General features: G+C 44.8%; 1 protein-coding gene across 1 annotated transcript in view; it reads left to right on the top strand.

Annotated features, from left to right (window-relative positions):
• Nucleotides 1–284: 284 nt before the first annotated feature.
• Nucleotides 285–10,483, top strand: part of LOC120902088 (prolactin-releasing peptide receptor) — a 54,015-nt gene continuing 43,816 nt past the window's right edge. Inside the window, exon 1 of the mRNA XM_040310577.1 lies at nt 285–755. The gene's annotated coding sequence lies outside the window, so the exon portion shown is untranslated. The remainder of the gene's footprint in view (nt 756–10,483) is intronic.

Raw genomic sequence — 10,483 nt, 5'->3', positions numbered from 1 at the left:
TATTTTGTTGGCAAGCAAAATGTTTTGAAACTTTAAAAGCGTACTCTAAACATTGATAAAACACACATTACATCCTCAAATATCAACGAAATTATTTGATTTCCAAAGTCCATGTATCATACCCTCTGTTGCGGTATACGACCCCTGCTTTTTCTCTCGCGCTTGCTCTCGTTGAGCCGCAAGAGACCAAACGCAACGATTTGTTTAGCGCGAATCTCATGCTTACCTACAAATGGCAGCTCCTATCAGCTCGTATCAGCGCCGAAGACGTCAGTTACGTTTCGGTGCGGACTGCGTCAGGTCGCTCTACAGTTCCTACGCGCCTCACGGTGCGTTACGCTATCTCTCGTAAGGGTCACGTTGTCGCGTCGACGGTTAAATTGAAATGGTGCTCTTAACGCCACAGATGGCGATGGTTGCGTTTCAGCCAATGAGTGTGTGTTTTGTTTTTTGATTTTTTAATGAATCCTACTGATCTTGGTGAATGTGTTTAAAGTGAAATTTTGTGTTCGAATCTATTGGAATGGGATAATTTGTATCGATGGCTATAATCATGATTTTCGTATCTAAACAAATTGGTTCATAGTGTATAGTTTCCAAACAACCCAATCAGACTACACCAGTGCAGCTGGTCGGGACACTCCGGCAGGCATTGCAGCGTAATTTCCATTGACTAATAACATCAACTACGTTTTAACCAACCAAAATACTACCCACAAGCTGCCGTTGCATACCAGAGACTGAGAAAAAAAGAGGTAAGTAAATAAGTCATGGTGGGTTTATTCTGCGGGATTTAAGGTTTAGCGAGCATTGCCACCATTCCAACACCACCGAACAAGTGGCGTCCCGAGTGTTTACCCCCTGGGCACTTGCCGTAGAAGCTGAGCAGTCCGGGCCATTGTGCAACTTTTCCCCCATCCTCCTCCCAACCGCTCACAATCCTTCCCCTGTGGATTCCAAGTGCACTGTGGTTTAACGACAGCTCTCCACATCACGGCATACAGGAACTTCCGACCTAGGGGGGGCGAGAGAGAAAAAAGCAAGAAAGGAAAACCCCGATCTGGCACGCTGGGATTTATTCTGGGCAATGAAAAAACAACAACGATACAGCTTTGTTAGTTTCGTTGTGTGTGTGCTTTTTTCCCCTGACTAACTCCCTCCGCAGATGCTGCGGTCAAACGCAAGGCAACACATTTTCGCACCAAAGAAACAAGTTATTGTACTCAAAATCAGTTCAATTTTGGAGTGAGAACCTCCCAGCGGAGACGTGGAGATGGCGACAGGGGAGGAAGTGATACGATTTTAAAACTCACTCATTCGTGCTAGTTTACGTCACGAGTGCTTGCTCGCACGGTAGCGTGGTGCTTGGTGGGGAACAGGGGACAGCAGTTTGAAAGCATTTTAATGAACTATGAAATAAATAATTCGATTAGCCACAGCACAGAAATGTCAGGTGGTGGCAGAGACACATCTGGTTCAGTTTTGGAGCGCTCGGATTAAGTCATTAGCAGAAGAGGATTTTAATATTAAGCAGGATGAGGAACTCCTCTTGTGTTGGTTCTGCTTTTCAAGTGAAGTTTTTTTGGAGTTCAAATCTATACAGAAGAAGCGTTTTCAGTTATGCAGGCTCAAGTACAAAAACAGCAACATGTATAGCAACATCCCAACTGCAGACTGCACAGACTTTTGTTCGGGTAACAATCTAAACCATTTAACGCACATGCATCAAAGGGGCCAGGGTGAAATAAGCTGCACACTGCCGCTCAATCATTTCACCGCCGGTAAACATATGAAGCGACGCGTCTCAAAAGGACGTCTGGGTTCGTTTCCGCTTCGAAACAAAAAGACGGCCGGAAAACAAAACATAAAACGCAAACACAATCAACAGAGCGTGCACCGGTAGGACCGGAAAAGTGCAGCCAACATGCTGCTCCTTAAGGCTGCCGGATGCAGCTGCAGGTGTATTGTTCGCGACAGCCGGGCCAACCGGGCCATCCGACTTTTGTTTCCCTCCTCACTCACCGACTCCCATTCTGACCTGCCGTGAAAAAGTCAAACTACAACATGATGATGTATTGTTTCGCTTCTATTTCCGCTTAACAACAAACCGCCACGGGCAGCGTGGGCCAAGTTCAATTAAAGAGCGTCATCATCGAGCGCTGAAGTCTGCAACAGAGTCACATAGCGGTCCCACGGACTCCAGCGTGGCTAAAGTTTCGCTTAGCCATATTTACTCAAAGGAGTGGATCGAGGGGGGAAGGGGAGGGGTGGAAAGCAATATGGCCAAGCAAGACGAGGCTTGGTTGAGCTTTCTTGCGTCGTTCGTCCATCGCCAGGGAGGGAAGGCTTACGCGGCAAACCAACTCATGACCACCCGTTGAGAGCGGCATATGTTAGCGACGTGCGCTTAATTGAAATTGATTTTTCTTGCCCGCTCCAGTAAAATGCGATCTCTTTATGCCCACATGTGTATGTGCACGTGTGTGCGTGCGTGCGTTTGTGTTTGTGTTTGTGTACGCACATTTAATGATGATAAAGACATCATGGCGAACGGTGCGGTTGGCGGATGTTTATGTTCCAATGCCCGGAGGCCAATAATGGCGAGAAGTGTAGATTAGTTCCCGCGCACCAGCACCGAAAGGACCGGCACCCGCAGGCACACGCGCGGGCACAGGAAGTGGCGTAAGCTTGTTTTTCCACACCCATCAGCTTTTTCGATTGGTGCTTCGGCGGGAAATGGATGGCATTTCCGTTTGAACTAACTGGTGGTTTCACTTTTTTGTTGTTGTTCCGCCACTCCGACCGATTGCCAGCTTTTCCACGCTCATTCTTTTGCGGCTAGCTCAGTGGCGTCAAGGTTAATGGATTTCAAAGTATGTTTGAAGAGTAATCACCACCAACCAGCGCGGCTGCATTCGTATCGAAGTAGAGCTGCGCTGCTCGTTACGGATCTCGTATGGGTTAAATTAGCGACATCGGCCTTGATGATGATGGTGTTTTGGATATTTTATGTGCAAAAAATGTAACAGATAGCGTTCGGACGTAAAAAGATGGTGGTAATTTAACAGCAGAACATGTCCGATGGCGTCATGCGCAGGCAAGTGTTCATGATTGCTGTAAAACATACATAGCCTTCACACTTGCATGGTCAGATGTAAGTGGTAAATATAAAAATCTACTCTGCTTTCATATATTAGAAAACACAGAAAGTGCTTCCAACACCCAGTTTATCTACCTTTTTGCAATACATGTTATCGTCCACTTATCACAGCGCTATCGTCCGTACTGGTATCTTTTTGCAATATGGATTGTTGATGCACAATTTTGGGTGCAAAAGCCATATGTTTTGTAAATAACCGCATGTCAATCAATTTGCTACAGTATTGTAACAGACGAAAGATCGCGTTAATAGAGCACGATCTTTGCTCTCCATCTAAAGGTTGTTTAAAATGCTCCACAAATGCGAAGAACGTGTTCTGCATCAACTCACATATCAATGAAATCCTCAATTATTTCCACTACACTCAGCAAATTGGCTTTCGATACACAGTTGCTGGCCCCGACAGCAACAGCAGCAGCACCAGCTACAACAACAGGCCCATTCAGTTTCATTTTTACGAGTGCAATATTGATCCGAACAGTTGAAGACCACCGTGAGATATACATTTTTCTGCGCTGAACTTCCTTTGCTTGATTGTTTCTGTTTTTTTTTTTCTCCTGTACTGTACTAACCAGTCCCGCAGCGTCTGCAAGTGTGTTGCAAACCAGAAAAGTAAAGTGTACAAAAGCATGTGCTGCCGAGTATCATTCCTTCCGACCACGATGAGCCCGATCCGGGCGTGCAAACACGCTCCCTGGGGCACGTCCGGGGATGTTCGGTTCAAACCAAACTTGATTTGATAGAGTGTTGCAATCAATTTAATTTTCCCTAATTGAGTACATGTGTCACCGTTTGCCGGCACCAGGGCAAATAATTGATAGAAGAAGATCTCGTACGGTTCCATTTGCCGTCACGCTGGGAAGTAGCAGCTCGTTTCTTATGCCATGCCATTCCCTCCCGGTTGGAGGTCTGCTGCGTGCAATGCAGCGTACTGCAGAATAAAATGGTTGTTGAGCGGGCGTAGCACTGCGGCCAAGCGGAACCGCAATTGCATGTGCAACGGTCAATACAATCGTAGAGGAGAGAGAGAGAGAGCTCTTCAAATGGCAAGAACCGCTATCTGCAAGAGCTCGCCGCGTCCGGTCCGTGTAACAAATTCAATTGTTGCAAACAATAATCTGGAGATGGGCGCCACATTGTGTAGATAAATTATACGTTACTCTGTTGACTTCTGGCGCGCGCGCGCGCCCGCTTGTGTACGTGTAACATCGGCGAGCATCCAATGCGATGGACGGATTCTTTCCGCTTCACTAAATCGAATTCCATCGATTGAGAGAAAACCGGAGAGCTCGGCAAAGTATGATTCGTATCCAAGCGCGAATACGACGGCTTACGCAAAGGGCTGAAACGGGTGGTAAAGTGATATAAAAATCAATAGAAAGTTACCGATGAAAGCAAACAAACTGAAAACGCAAAAGCTCGCTACCAGCTTCCGTGCGATGTCAATCGATAAGAGGAAAATATGTACAGATACAAAAAGGTCACTGGCGGTAAACGCTATGTAATGGGTAAGTTTCCAGGAACTAAGTAACTACTTCGATGTTTGAATATTCAATCTGCCCTTCGCTGCAAACTTAAACATACTTTATGAAAGCTTTTTCCGATAATAACCTTTTCTAATGATTGGTTTTGCTGTAGCGCAAACATTTTTATGCTACCCATATGCATCATTGAAAGGAGGATTGTGCTGATTGCTTTTCGTACCATGCTTGAGTATCGCACCTCAAGCAAAATTAATTTACAGCTCATAAACAACCCACACACAGCGATGGGCGTTGGTACAAAGAATGGACGGAAATTTATAGGACATGTACAAAGCACGCACAGCCAATGGCGTAAAGGCCGGGCTACATTGATCGTACTCCTGAGTGTAATTTTTGTGAACGCGTACGCCATCTAGCGGCGGCGGGTCGAAGCTAGAGGCTGGTATAATTTATCTGTCAAAAAGTGTTTTGGGTCCAGGAGGCTATAATTTTACCCAATGATGGAAAGATGTTGGAAGATGGGGAAAAATGTTGCCTAGCGCTTTGTATGAATGACGATTTATCCACCAACAACAATTAACGGCCTATTTTGTTGCAATTTATGGACGTTTATAAAAATTTCATACGGCATACAAGTAGCCTGCTCGAAACTTGATGAGACACCAAGTATGAATAATTTTGACACATAAATTATACCGACATCTAGCTTGCGCTGGTCGTCGCCAGATGCGCTAGTGAAAATAAAAATTACACTTGCGAGTACGACCAATGTAGCCCGGCCTTAACGCTTGCCGATAGACATGGCAACGAGCATTGTCGCTTACGTACATTCTCTACCTTTACGAACCGACCTCAGCGAATCGATACGATCGGATCCCTTAAGAAACTGTATGAAACGAAGGAAATGAGGTTTTGTATGAAGCGAATCTTACGGGCACGGAGAACGTCTGTCATCGACAGCGATGAGCTGTGAATGGAATCTCAAGAAAATGAAGGAAGGAGGGGCATAACCCAATGTATTATGTTCGGTTCGGCTAACCTGGGCTGCTCCAGGCCGCTCCTCGGCGTTGCTTCGAGCTCGCTCAGTGAGCAACGGCTAGTAACGTATGTTGCGCTTGGCGGAAGTGGTGCGATCTCGCTAGCATCACAAAGCCACTGATAAAAGCGGGTGCCATAAGTGAAGATTTGTGTTCCTGCAGCTATCGATTACGACACCAAAGGGATTGCGGCACTTGCACCACATCCCTCCGGAACCGCTGCATCGATGTGTAATAGAGAGTGAAAATTTGTTTTCCGCCAGAGAAGCTTGCGGCTGGAACAATCGGCAAACAATGTCATCTATGTAACTGGAATCCTTTTTAATTATTCACAACACTGCACTGGCAAAAGCATGCAGTAGGGCTGTGAATGTGAGTGAGAACCAATGCTGCACACGAGCAAACGAGCTATTTTACAGTCGATCGAGCATCGATATCTGGCAGAGAATGTTTAACCTTTAGGCCGGGCTACATTGATCGTACTCTCTGGCGTAATTTTGATTTTCACTAGCGCATCTGGCGGCGGCTGGTGGAAGCTTTTTTTTGTCATCGAGGGAATGGACCTGCCGGATCTCAAAATTAAGTAGTTTTTCCATCGTTTTCCATTGCAAAAATTGATGCAATGCGTGCAAGACATGTGTATCTACGTTTTACAACACTTTTCTCCTCCGATTTCAGTAAAAAACATGGAAAATTAACCTATTTTCTGGAGCGGCTTCAAATTGTTTGGCAAAATGCTTCGGTCAGCCGCCGCCAGATGCGCTAGTGAAAATCAAAATTACGCGTGCGAGTACGATCAATGTAGCCCGGCCTTTTGATGAGATATTCACCTTCCACGTATGCTCTCGTAAGGAATGTATAAAGTCAGCAAAAAACCCCATTCCCAGAACTGCGAATGGAACAATCCCGGGTGCATCAGAGCAAATGATTCCAGAAGCATTCCCATCCCCGACATACGATGGCTCCACATCGAGTAGGTTGTGGTTTGCATGGGATGGTAAATTTGCTCACAAAACTGAACCCGCATTATGAGAATTGCACCGCATGGAAAATTAAAACCAATGATTGTTTGCCGATCTCATTTCAATCGTTTCTTCTATTGCGGTGCAATGGTTTTAGCATATCATATGTGCTTAAACGCTCCCTTTCGCCCTTATACCATGCACAGCATGCTGATCGAACAGTTTCAAAATGAATGCTAACTGAACCAATTACCCTTGGAGCTTCACTTTAAAACATTCCAGCAAAATCATCGTCGAAGGTTTCACTGTTCTGACACACCGATGATCGATAAATTTGGAAATAGAAATATCGTACGGTGTAAAAGAACCCCTTTGGAAAAGCTGGAAAAAACTCACAGAACAGCAAGCGAATCGAATTAATTCCATTTCATAATCTGATTTTTCCCACCAAATTTCTATCCATAAAACGGGTTAGGCGTGCTAGTTTAGCAGAGTTCTCTCGCTTAATCTATGCCCAAACATTGTTATCGAATTTTTCTACCCCGTCTCTCACTCTCTCTCTCACTATTACTCCCTATTTTCCTCGGAATGTATAGGGCTGTTAGACGGCCAGCAGCCGGCAGGAAGTTTGTGACCTCTTGCTACCCCCGAGGGCAGATATCAAAGCTTATTATCATGACTATCGGGCTGAGCATAATTTTTCCCGAACCTTCTACGGCCATTTTCGTGGCTCCATTATAGGACAAACCACGGCAGTACTTGGGCAAACTTTTAACCCCGATGCACGACCGGGTAAGCAGGAACAACGTCCCTTTTGCTGGAGGGAGGGGGGGGGGAGATGGGCGGGTGCAATCCGATGAAGAGTGATTTGGGTCACGCACAGTCAGCACAGTGAATGGATGTCATCATCGAATGGCAAGTGGGCATTTGTGGTACATGGCATTAGCTCGAAGAATCTGCCATTTTACGCCTCGTTTCATATTTTATAAGTTGTTTTAGGATGTTGTAAGTGAACCGAGCGACCCGTGTCGGAGGTGTGTGCTATAGTGCGGCCTCGGGCAGGAGGAAGATGTGATTTCCTAAAGAGTACCATAATAATGGTAAAAGTTTATGTTCCCCGACCAGCAAAATGAGCAAAAGCGGCCCGCCTGTCACAAGGTGCATTACATTATGAAAGCAAGTCTTGGCCGGATGTCGTGAATAAAAAAGCAGATCATTTGTAACAGATGGGATTTTTGGACAACTCTCGTCATAGTTTCTCGGCATATGTTGGAGCATATAAAAAAGATTCCCAACACAAGCTGGAAAACATTGTCCAGTGTTCTATGCTAAATTTGACTTTCGAATTCCTGAAAAAAATCATTTATAAAGCAACACATTAGAAGATGTTCAATTTTAAAATCCCGACACTCATTCAGTTCTTTTCACACCGTAGCAGAGAGCGATCATCATGTTCGTCATTCTAGCAACACTTTAAAAAAGCTGCATATGACGAAGTGATGGATGATTTATGACGCTGGAAATCGCCTTCGTCAGCCACCACTCATATGGTTGCGGTCGCACATATTTGAAGTGCGATGTGTTCGGCGTATTTCTGCAACGAGCGACCGACTATTTGTATGCCACTTTGCCGTCCGGACGGTTTCCGTTGTGAATGATTGCCACCAAAAAAAAAAGTTTGTGCCAAGTGTTGTGAAAAGTGTAAACTGTGCGGTTTTAGCGGTTAGCAGCAAATTGCTGGCAAATGTTTCGTATTTTTTGAAAACGCGTTAAGTGTTTACGTCGACCAGAATGCGTAGTTTTGGTAAATATGAATGAGACAGTTGTTTTAAGGTCCAAGAATACATAAACATTGCCCAAGCGTTCTCCTGAACGATAATAAAACAACCTGAGGACAATTTATTTCTCACGCAGGAAAAAAAACGAATAATCCAATAAAACCGCTCCATTCATCTGTTCGCTCTATTCTGCTGGTGTTCATTCGCTTCACCCAACGGCGGATAGAACTTTCGGCCAGATGAATTAGTATGTCAGCTCTGTTCGGCTTTTGTGATGATTTATTTGTGCTATTTATGAGAAAAAGTGCTTCTCAAATGAAGGAAAACCATGCTTCAGCGACCAATCATCTGTGGTCGGGCTGTGTTTGTCTCTCTGCCTTTGCCGCTTCTACTTGTCCAATTCATTTCTTTTTGCGCCACACAAACAATGCTACCGATGCTAGCCTCGCGTTCGGTGAAAGGAACGTAAAAGATACTATCTTCTTCGTCGTCGAAAGTGTACTCCAAGAAAGCTTTTTGGGAAGTGGCCGACGGTTGAGTTTGTTGAGCGGATGATGAAATGTAAAATGATAATAAAAAAACGCTCCCTCATCCCTTCGTTGACCCACCACAATGCGAAACCATGTCCGGGTGATGCGTGGCTGGGAATATTGCTTCGCTGAATGTCGGTACCTCGAGGGGACATGCCAGTACAATGTTTGTCGCGAATCTTCCCCGTGCATATTAGGTTTCCATCCGAAGCTGCTAGACGGATGGTTGCTTTTTGTTCCTTTAGCTGGAATTAAACTTCATTCGAATTGTTTTCTAGACCATGTCGTATTCTATCCACCATGGCTGTGTGGTTGTCGCGTCAGTGATAAATATTGTCATGATCTGACAGGATAGCGTGCACAGCCGGTGGTGAAATGCGACAGCTAGAGACCAGCTAGAAGTCTAGCTGAAGCCAAGCTAAGCCAAAACCCAAGCTGAAAGATCTATGATGTCGTGTGCAAGTCGCGCTGCTGGCAGTTATACGAAAGATAACCTCTGTTGACAGGTGGCGTGTTGTGGTTTAGCACAGAGCCTACGATAAGTCCGTTGAGGTGGGTCTGTGGCATGTGAAACCACGGGATCAATGATCCAAATTGTATTATTCCAATATTCATCCATCGTCGCGAAGGCTTTGCGAAGCCACAGGGATTGCACCCAAAAAATGGTCGATATTCATCCATTTTGTACCATTTGAATTCGAGGAACTGTTCAATAACATTTTGCACGTGAATTGTGTTCCATGGCGGGGTTTCTATCAATTGAATCAATCCGCGTTGATTAGCCCAGCTCTGAATGCCTGTTTTTGCCTGACACCCGAGAGTAACGAAACCGTATCAATGTCAATTACAACAGCATTGGGACGAAATATTTTGGTTCCATTAATGTTGTGTTTTATTTGAAAGCAAATGAAAAATTATTGGGTGTTAGTGATCATAAATCTCTCCTTTAATTCACATTCTCAAAGGTTTATGTTAAGAAACACAATAACCTTATTTTTTCAGTCCGAGAAAGAAAAACATTATGTGCAAATGTGCTGTGAATAGTCAATTGTTGATGTTTACTGTTGACTGGATAACTTCAATAAACATATTGTACGTCTCGTCTCAATGGATTGACACACTTTATTGTTATAGGCTGTAATTTTTGCTTCATAACGGCACAATAATATCAGCTCGTATGGTTATAGTTCAACTCTAGTACCAATGTACCAGCGCCTGGCCTCAAGAAGGCGTTCCACACGCGATTGTGCTCGCTCGAAAGGAGACGGGCGACTGGGCGCCTCCATTTAATCCTGCTCCTCGAGCGAACAGTAATCAGAATCGGTAAACATCAATTGTGACACTGTTTGGAAATCAGCTCTAGCGGAAGCGGTTGTTTGTGAATCTATTTAAGCATTCAGCTAGCCTTATCACGGTCAGCAATTCGGGGAGAGATTATTCCACCAAAGCTATTTTCAGCAACGAACGCCCATTACACTGATAGCGATGGCGTTATTGGATAGCTATCGAGGCTCTGATTGGAGCGCTTTGGG

This window comes from Anopheles arabiensis, chromosome 3, assembly GCF_016920715.1.
Source record: "Anopheles arabiensis isolate DONGOLA chromosome 3, AaraD3, whole genome shotgun sequence".
Classification (NCBI taxonomy): Eukaryota; Metazoa; Arthropoda; class Insecta; order Diptera; family Culicidae; genus Anopheles; species Anopheles arabiensis.
This window is presented reverse-complemented; position numbering and strand designations above follow the sequence as displayed.